Below are 10,676 nucleotides of genomic sequence, written 5' to 3'. Positions count from 1 at the left end.
TCTCAAGGACAGAGAGGTGACGTGGCTGCAGAGGATTGAGGATGCGGCTCAGAAGGGGCGATAGTTCCAGCTCAGTTCCATCTTAGGTAATGCTCACTGAGGTAAATCAGACCGCCCCTTTAACTGCTTGAAGGCCTCTCCCATGTCAGCCCTTAATTAACTATTGACCGGGCCACTAACATAAACCAAGCAGCAGGAGATTAAAAACAAAAAAGCCAAACTAAAGGCTAATGGCCCGAGAATCTGATACATCCCTTTAAGGCCCTTTTCACGGCTCTGATCGGGTCTCCGTTTCAAATCCGCACTTGGATGGGCCGGCCGGAAGCCGCTGCTAGGACTTCAATGCTCTCTCAATATCAATATCCTGTGCAAAGCCTGTCTGGTGTCTTGTGCTTTGTGTGTGTGTGTGTGTGATGCTGGCTAGGGAAAACAAAGCCACAGACAGAGGAAGCAATGGCTGTAGCCTCATCAGTAGGCCAGTCGATGCAGGGGCCTGTAGTGTTGGCATCATTAGCACCAGGGCACAGGGAGCCAGCTCAACTCCCATAACACACACTTCTACTGGGACACGGACGCTGCCCACTGACTGACAAGGGCTAGTATTTAAAGTGCACCCTCCCACACATACTTAAAAGCAGATGCATAAAAGGTAGGAGAACTGGAAAGACACAGACATACACACAGTGAATGTAAAATAAGGAGAAAGATACCGATACATTTCCAAGCGTAACATTGCAACTGTATACAATGGAACTGATGAGCCACCTCAATCTTTCTAATCTCTCTCGCTCTCTTTTCCATGCTCCCTCTCTTCACCCCTCTAGCAGCTCCCCCCTCTGTCTGTCTATGTCCTTTCCTTTGTGCGATGGTAATTGCAGTTGTCTGACTGAGCCAAACTCCCACCCTGGGAATACCAAGTCGCCCGCCGTGTGGTCGACATGTCACGTGATCCTCGCGCGCCGCCCTCCTTTATGACCACAATTAGCAGCTAGGTAGGCTGTCAAACTGCAAATTAGCATTTTAACGTTAGCATTTAAATTAAGATTTTAATGTTATCGCCCACTCCCTTCCTCTCATCCACGCACGGTGTGGAGTGACTGCTTAGACAGCATGTCAATCTCGGCCTGGGCAAACTTTGTATTTTACATCTGTTATTCAATAAAAGTGCTTTTATCTCGAAGACAATTGTCAAGTGGCTTAATTCTGACGCTGAGAGAAATTTGGTACATCGATTTACTTTTGTTTTGTATGCACTTACAGTGGGGAGAACAAGTATTTGATACACTGCCGATTTTGCAGGTTTTCCTACTTACAAAGCATGTAGAGGTCTGTAATTTTTATCATAGGTACACTTCAACTGTGAGAGACGGAATTTAAAACAAAAATCCAGAAAATCACATTGTATGATTTTTAAGTAATTAATTCGCATTTTATTGCATGACATAAGTATTTGATCACCTACCAACCAGTAAGAATTCCGGCTCTCACAGACCTGTTAGTTTTTCTTTAAGAAGCCCTCCTGTTCTCCACTCATTACCTGTATTAACTGCACCTGTTTGAACTCGTTACCTGTATAAAAGACACCTGTCCACCCACTCAATCAAACAGACTCCAACCTCTCCACAATGGCCAAGACCAGAGAGCTGTGTAAGGACATCAGGGATAAAATTGTAGACCTGCACAAGGCTGGGATGGGCTACAGGACAATAGGTAAGCAGCTTGGTGAGAAGGCAACAACTGTTGGCGTAATTATTAGAAAATGGAAGAAGTTCAAGATGACGGTCAATCACCCTCGGTCTGGGGCTCCATGCAAGATCTCACCTCGTGGGGCATCAATGATCATGAGGAAGGTGAGGGATCAGCCCAGAACTACACGGCAGGACCTGGTTAATGACCTGAAGAGAGCTGGGACCACAGTCTCAAAGAAAACCATTAGTAACACACTACGCCGTCATGGATTAAAATCCTGCAGCGCACGCAAGGTCCCCCTGCTCAAGCCAGCGCATGTCCAGGCCCGTCTGAAGTTTGCCAATGACCATCTGGATGATCCAGAGGAGGAATTGGAGAAGGTCATGTGGTCTGATGAGACAAAAATAGAGCTTTTTGGTCTAAACTCCACTCGCCGTGTTTGGAGGAAGAAGAAGGATTAGTACAACCCCAAGAACACCATCCTAACCGTGAAGCTTGGAGGTGGAAACATCATTCTTTGGGGATGCTTTTCTGCAAAGGGGACAGGATGACTGCACCGTATTGAGGGGAGGATGGATGGGGCCATGCATCGCGAGATCTTGGCCAACAACCTCCTTCCCTCAGTAAGAGCATTGAAGATAGGTCGTGGCTGGGTCTTCCAGCATGACAACGACCCGAAACACACAGCCAGGGCAACTAAGGAGTGGCTCCGTAAGAAGCATCTCAAGGTCCTGGAGTGGCCTAGCCAGTCTCCAGACCTGAACCCAATAGAAAATCTTTGGAGGGAGCTGAAAGTCCGTATTGCCCAGCGACAGCCCCGAAACCTGAAGGATCTGGAGAAGGTCTGTATGGAGGAGTGGGCCAAAATCCCTGCTGCAGTGTGTGCAAACCTGGTCAAGAACTACAGGAAACATATGATCTCTGTAATTGCAAACAAAGGTTTCTGTACCAAATATTAAGTTCTGCTTTTCTGATGTATCAAATACTTATGTCATGCAATAAAATGCAAATTAATTACTTAAAAATCATACAATGTGATTTTCTGGATTTTTGTTTTAGATTCCGTCTCTCACAGTTGAAGTGTACCTGTGATAAAAATTACAGACCTCTACATGCTTTGTAAGTAGGAAAACCTGCAAAATCGGCAGTGTATCAAATACTTGTTCTCCCCACTGTATGTAGACTACGAGGTGGACAAAGAGAGAAGACAAAACATTTTGTAATAGAAAAGGAAAAGAATAACCTAGTCTATCTCTATCGTGGTGTAAAATAGTCATTGTCACCTTGATATATTGTGGGTTTATACAAGAGGAACAACTGTGAAAGATCTAATCGTTTTCCATCCTGGGGAAAAGACGCCAGAAAAGCCCAAAACTAGACAGAGGGACAGACAGAGAGAGAGGTGGGGGGAGAGCAAGAGGGGGAAAATAGACCGGGCAGGTCTGGCTGAGCGAGCAAGCTAATTAACAAAAAACAAAAAAATGTAAATTGCAATTTGTGAACATAGGCATCTAATTAACCCTTTACATGTGTATGAATTGGCCTATATGGATAGGGCTAGATTGAAATGTTTCTTACAGAAGAAATCTGAAATGCATATGCAATTTAAAGGGAATTGTTTGGAGATTAAGGGAAAATGATTAGACAACATGATGTCAACATTTCACCTGACACGAGACTGATTCCAAATATAACACTGTTGATTTCATGTGCATTTTACATTTACTGTACTTATCGCTGCATTTGTTCATAACTAAATCTGAAAATACATTCAGAAACATGATAAGAATGTTCCTGGCAAAGGACAAGGGTTGACAGAGGACTAACTGGTGTCTCCTAACCGGTACAGAGTCAATGTGAGGGGGCACCGGTTAGTCGAGGTAATGGTAATTGAGGTAATATGTACATGTAGGTAGAGTTATTAAAGTGACTATGCATAGATAATAACAGAGCGTAGCAGCAGTGTAAAAGAGGGGGGGGGGGGGGGGGGGCAATGCAAATAGTCTGGGTAAAACTAAGTTATTCTGTTGCTAGCGCTGTTGCAAAAATTTGCAACATTCTGACCCGATTACGTAATGAACCGATGTGTCCGTCGCTATGCTGGTTGCTTGGTTACCTCGTAGTGGTCGCGAAGGAAGGAGGACGCCGGCAGTTCTAGTTCTATTTCACCTCAGAAGCGCTCGCTCAGTCCGCGCAAAATTATTACCTCCGAATTGCCCTCCAAGGACGGTGTTTTTGACGGTGGCAACCTGCTGCTGCAGAGGACCGAAAAGACTGGAAAGAAAACACTATTTTGTTGTTAATGTTAAATAGGAATAAATAATTTAAGCAGTTTTTAGATTGATTTTATATTGACATTGCTGGCTAACATTACTTATTTACCTCAGCCAGACAGCTAGCTAACGTTAACTGTTACTGTAGCTGCTTTTTGTTTGCATGTAGCTTGTACTTCAATGGCATCCCTCGAGGAGATTTTATTGTATTTTTCCAACGAGGCGAAGTACTATGAAGACACACTGATCTCGACAAGAGGCGCAACATTCGTAGGGGGCAGAGAAATTCACAATTCCGCGTAACGTTAAGCAGTTAATTTCTATTACTTTTACTGTTAGATAACTGGAAGGATTTATGTACAACCATTTAGGTCATCTAACGTTACAGTACATGTCCCTAGCTATACATTTAGTTATATGTCTGTCACATTGAGGTATCTAGCTATAAGTAACCCGAATCAATCAAATGAATAGGTGTCAGCAATTATGGTAACTCCAACTGCCTTTAACTAGGTGTCTTCGCTAGACAGAGAGAGACCCATACATAAATTATGATTTCGATTAATGTCATATTGAGAGTGTTTCACAGTGTTTCAATTTGTCACTTTGTGCTTATAGGTCAGTACTTGTCTAGCCTGCCAGAAGTTTAAGAGGGTGAAGACTGTGGCGCGGGAGTTGAAGCCCATCAAAATTGTTTCACCATGGCACATGATCAGTAAGTGTGTCACAATTCAAATTTTGCATTGATAAGTTGTTTTTTAAATGGTTGCTTTATTTGACCACAGCAGAGTTCAATATGATCAAATGTTTGTGTCGGTGTCCATATTTGCTATTGCAATCAGTCTTGCTCTCTGCAGAGATGAGGAACCCTCTATGGCACGATACCATCAGAAATCCATGAGAAAACATATTTTATCTTGTTTTCAGGCTGGGCACCTGGCACCATTTTCCAGTCCCGATTCCAGTCCCCGTCCTGGGTCCATTCTCCCAAGATGTCCACACCCTACACAACAGAGGTCAGCGTCCACTGCTTCGGTCGGGAGATACGTGAGGGAAGGTAAGGAGATGGCCTGGTGCAGGAGATGGGGCAAGCATTTTCATGTGTCTTGTTTGTCTCATGTCGTCAATGTGTGTGAATTTGTCTGTCCATCGTGTCCATCTTCTGTTTTGTCTGATGTTTTGCCCACCCTTGTTTTCACTGCTTGGCCATTTCCCCACCTCAAGATGGTAGGTATTTTACTACATTGCAACTTGTTGTATATTGTATGTTATTGTAAATAACCTTAATAACCTGTTGTAATATTGTTTTAAATTTGTATATAGATGTTTTCTTGCAGACATTGGCTGCGAAGTTGGTTAGTTATTTGGTAAATATATAGCATATGTATCTATCTGTCTTGTATTCCAAGTAACGTTTACAAGCATCTAAATATTTGTATATATTTGAAACTTGCTCGAATTGGCTGTAAATGTACACATTTGCATATTAAATGTATTCATTGCAAGTAAAATGTTCAATTGATTGAAATTGACTGTTCAGTTGCCCAGTTCCTTACTGGTCCTTCACCCCTTCTCCTTAGCCATTCATCTTGTGTGTCCAATTCCAAATCAAATTTTAGGCCAGGGTTGGTATGGAATTGGACATTGGTTTCTAGGTAGTGTTTGCATATCTGGAGGTTCTAGATTTGTGTATGTAATATGGCAGAAGTCTCCCGGAGTCCATTACACAGCAGGGTTGAGTCATCACCATGTTGCTACACCTATCCAAGCCCCATCAGGTCAAACACTACAAAGATAGAGTAGGGGGTTAAAGGCCTTAATTAAACTGGGTAAAAAATATTTAAAAAATGTACATCTTCTCAGCCTGTACCTTAACGTGGTGTTAGGGCTTTTAACTATTCCAGGCCATGTTATTTAACCCCTGACTGAGACGTGCTGCTTGTCGAGGACAAGTGACAGGAAGAACTAGCTGCAGCACCTGATCAAGCATCTCTTGATTCTGCCTCTTTCCTCTCTCCTCGTCCTTCATCTCTCTCTCCTCTCCCTCCAGATGAAATTCTGCATCGAGTGACTTCTGATTGCCCAACAATCTGCCCACTCATCCCATCCCTTCCTCCATCTGATCACATCATATAAAGCAACTGTTAATGTCATGTTGTCATTATCTGCTAATAAAGTTTGCTTGCCGTATCATACTAGGCATATAATATGTGAGATACACAGATGAACTAAAAACACTAGCGGGGCAAACACTCGGAACAAAGAGAGCAGCAGTGCCTGGACTTTGCAGTCTCCCTCTTCAAGTCCCCCTTCCGAGACTGCCTGTTGAGAACAAGTGACAGGCAGAACCTCCCAACCACACAGCACCCATCTCTTTATTCCACACACCAGAATTAAGTATTTCAGTCTGATTGCCATGTGAGTTTACAAAAAATAATCTGTGAAAATAAATTCATGACACAACGGTACCAAAAACAATCAAAGTTTATGTATTAAAATCAAAAATATTGGCAAGTTGGTTTTCACAGCTGTTTCATGAGGTGTTCATTATTGTAAATTGTAAGGTATCCTTTGAAGGTATTTATTTGTTCCACATTATTCATTGTTGTATCTATTGTAGGTCCTAGGATACATATAAACTCAGCAAAAACAAAACATCCCTTTTTCCCTGTCTTTCAAAGATAATTGGTAAAAATCCAAATAACTTCATTGTTAAGGGTTTAAACACTGTTTCCCATGCTTGTTCAATGAACCATGAACAATGAATGAACATGCACCTGTGGAACGGTCAATAAGACACTAACAGCTTACAGACGGTAGGCAAGGTCACAGTTATGAAAACTTAGGACACTAAAGAGGCATTTCTACTGACTCTGAAAAACACAAAAAGAAAGATGCCCAGGGTCCCTGCTCATTTGCGTGAACGTGCCTTAGAAATGCTGCAAGGAGGCATGAGGACTGCAGATGTGGCCAGAGCAATACATTGCAATGTCCGTACTGTGAGACGCCTAAGACAGCACTACAGGGAGACAGGACGGACAGCTGATGGTCCTCGCAGTGGCAGAACATGTGTAACAACACCTACACAGGATCTGTACATCCGATCATCACACCTGTGTGACAGGTACAGGATGGCAACAACAACTGCCCGAGTTACACCAGGATTGCACAATCCCTCCATCAGTGCTCAAACTCTCCGCAATAGGCTGAGAGAGGCTGGACTGAGGGCTTGTAGGCCTGTTGTAAGGCAGGTCCTCACCAGACATCACCGACAACCACGTCGCCTATGGGCACAAACCCACCGTCGCTGGACCAGACAGGACTGGCAAAAAGTGCTCTTCACTGACGAGTCGCGGTTTTGTCTCACCAGGGGTGATGGTCGGATGCGCGTTTATCGTCGAAGGAATGAGCGTTACACCGAGGCCTGTACTCTGGAGCGGGATCGATTTGGAAGTGGAGGGTCCGTCATGGTCTGGGAGTGGTGTGTCACACCATCATTGGACTGAGCTTGTTGTCATTGCAGGCAATCTCAACGCTGTGCGTTACAGGGAAGACATCCTCCCTCATGTGGTACCCTTCCTGCAGGCTCATCCTGACTTGACCCTGCCATACTGCTCGTTCTGTGCGTGATTTCCTGCAAGACAGGAATGTCAGTGTTCTGCCATGGCCAGCGAAGAGCCCGGATCTCAACCCCATTGAGCATGTCTGGGACCTGTTGGATCGGAGGGTGAGGGCTAGGGCCATTCCCCCCAGAAATGTCCGGTATCTTGCAGGTGCCTTGGTGGAAGAGTGGGGTAACATCTCACAGCAAGAACTGGCAAATCTGGTGCAGTCCATGAGGAGGAGATGCACTGTAGTACTTAATGCAGCTGGTGGCCACACCAGATACTGACTGTTACTCTTGATTTTGACCCCCCCCCTTTGTTCAGGGACACATTATTCCATTTCTGTTAGTCACATGTCTGTGGAACTTGTTCAGTTTATGTCTCAGTTGTTGAGTCTTGTGATGTTCATACAAATATTTACACATGTTAAGTTTGCTGAAAATAAACGCAGTTGACAGTGAGAGGACTTCTTTTTTTGCTGAGTTACATTGTTGAACATGGTTGATTCACAGTTAATTCACAAGGGAAATGCGCCAGCATGGCACTGACTGGTTGGTATTACTCACCCTGGCCCAGGAGTAGTCCATTGCGGCACCATGGATGGGAGGCACCTCCTTAGTACATACAAGACACAAACACACACAGCACTGATTGCATTCTCAATGGTGGTAATGTCCTCTATTACTCTGAAACAGGACTGGTGTCTGGCCACTGCTTCATTATCTGGTGGTGATCTGCCATCATTATTTTTGCCCTAGAAAATTCACACTAATGTTGTTGCTTGCAAGCATCTTTTTGGGGGTTAGCTGAAGCAGGGATCTTACAGTAGCTAGCCTGTTCGAGTTTAAACATTATTGAACACAAGCTGGCAACATGCATCAAACATGTGGTCAGGTTTGCTTGATAAGGAGCTAGCTAGCAAGAATCAAACCTGTCTTCAGGTGCAAAGTTAGCTATGCTTCCTCTCAAATTACTTTAATTATATATATTTTTTTATTCCTGCACAGCCCTGAAAATGTAAGCTGTCATTATCACAGATAGGGACAGGAGGGTTGTAGTGATGTGAAGTTCGGCTATTTTTACTGACTCTGATCTTTGACTAGTTCAGTCAAAATAAAGAATATTTCGACTCATTTCGTTCATTTGTGTCAGTAATGCCCTATCGCGAACGATGAACTGAAAAGTCTAAATAGTCATGATTCTACAAGCCTCTTGTTCACATCTCGTTTATCATAGGGGGCAGGCAGGACCCTCTACCAACGAACGATGAAGTGAAAACTTGAAAGAGACATGATTCTACAAGCTTCTCTGTCACACCTTGATCTGTTTCACCTGTCTTTGTGCTTGTCTCCCATCTTCCCCATTATCCCCAGTGTATTTATACCTGTGTTCTCTGTTTGTTCTCTGTTTGTTGCAAGTTCGTTTTGTTCGTCAAGCCTACCAGCGTTGTTCCACTTGCTGCTGTCTGTTTCTAGTTTCCCCAGTTTTGACCATTCTGCCTGCCCTGACCCTGAGCCTGCCTACCGTTCTGTACCTTGTCACACCACACTGGATTATTGACCTCTGCCTGCCCTTGACCTGTCATTTTGCCTGCCCCCTGTTCGAGTAATAAACTTTTGTTACTTCGACACCGTCTCCATCTGGGTCTTCCCTAAAACGTGACAGTACGAACTGGCCATGACTGACCCAGCAGACTCAGACCAGCTCTGCAACGCCATCTCCTCCCAAGGAGCCACCATTGGAGGGCACGAGGAGTTGCTTCATGTTCTTATGGAAGGGTTCCAGACCTTGGCCGAACACCATGACCGAGCGTTGAACACATTGCTGGAGCAATTCCACGGTTTCTCTGTTAGGTAGCCTACCATGACGGTAACCTCCCAGCCCCTCAGTAACCCGTCTGTCAGCAGCGCCGCCTCCCCAGCCACCCTGGTTTCCCGGGAACCCAGCTCACCTCCACCGGAACGCTTCGATGGGGAGTCTGGCGTTTCTCACTCAGTGTTTCTTCACCATCGAGCTGCATCCCTCCTACTTCCCCTCGAACCGCTCTAAGATAGCTTACCTCATCCTGATGTCCGGGAGGGCTTTCGCCTTGGCTACTGCAGTATGGGAACAACAGTCGGCAGTATGCTTCAGTCTGGAGGAGTTTGTGGTGGAGGTAAAGTAAGTTTGATGCTCCATTGTCTGGGAGAGAGGCTGTCCGGAAGTTACTCCAGCTTCGGCAAGACTCCCGCAGTGTGGCAGACTATGCGGTGGATTTCCACACGTTGGCAGCTGAGAGTGCCTGGAATCCGGAAGCGCTGTTCGACATGTTCCTGCACGGAGTATCGGAGGAAGTAAAGGATGAGTTTGCAGCCCGGGAACTACCGACGGATCTCGACTCGCTCATCACGTTGACCATTTGGATCGATGGGTGACTACGGGAACGAAGGAAGGAGAGGAGATTCGATTTCAGTCACCCGCCCAAGGATTCAACCTCGCCTCCGAGGCATCCCGGACGTCCCTGACGGCTCCGTTGCCGAGAGAACCCGAGGTTAGCCGAGTTCCCCCGAGAGTCTCCGAAGTCTGCCAATTCACCTCTTCCCGAGCCAATGCACCTAGGCAGAGCTAGGCTGTCTCCAGCCGATCGGCTATACAGGCTTCACACGAAGAGTTACCTGTATTGAGGGATTACTGGTCATTTAGTCTCCAACTGTCCACTAAAAAACCGGGCTCACTGGTAGGAGCGAGTACTCTGGTGGGTCATATGGAGAACTTTTTTTCTCCCCTTACTCACACCCCTTTTCATGCCATTTTGCTGTGTGGGAACCAGTCAATCTCTCCGGGAACTCATCGACTCTGGGGCCGATGAGAGCTTTACGGACGCTACCGTGGTGTCCGAGCTGGGCATCCCCACTCAGCCCCTCTCCATTCCCATGGACGATAGAGCACTGGACGGGCGCTCTATAGGACGAGTCACCCACAATACCACCCCCATCAAGCTACGTGTGTCAGGGAACCACAGCGAGACGATCCAATTCCTGCTCCTCAGGTTCCCGTGGTATTGGGATTCTCTTGACACAATCCCCTTATTGACTGGTCTGCTGGTGCCATCATGGGCTGGAGCCTGTTC

General features: G+C 45.5%; 1 long non-coding RNA gene across 1 annotated transcript; it reads left to right on the top strand.

Moving 5' to 3' along the window:
- The first annotated feature begins 3,781 nt into the window (after positions 1-3,781).
- On the top strand, positions 3,782-6,157 carry LOC139530560 (uncharacterized). Its single transcript, XR_011666067.1, has 4 exons — positions 3,782-4,261; positions 4,581-4,677; positions 4,890-5,019; positions 6,013-6,157. It is a non-coding gene; the product is annotated as an uncharacterized lncRNA (long non-coding RNA).
- The last annotated feature ends 4,519 nt before the right edge of the window (positions 6,158-10,676 follow it).

The sequence above is a fragment of the Salvelinus alpinus genome, chromosome 9 (assembly GCF_045679555.1).
Source record: "Salvelinus alpinus chromosome 9, SLU_Salpinus.1, whole genome shotgun sequence".
NCBI classification, from domain to species: domain Eukaryota; kingdom Metazoa; phylum Chordata; class Actinopteri; order Salmoniformes; family Salmonidae; genus Salvelinus; species Salvelinus alpinus.
This window is presented reverse-complemented; position numbering and strand designations above follow the sequence as displayed.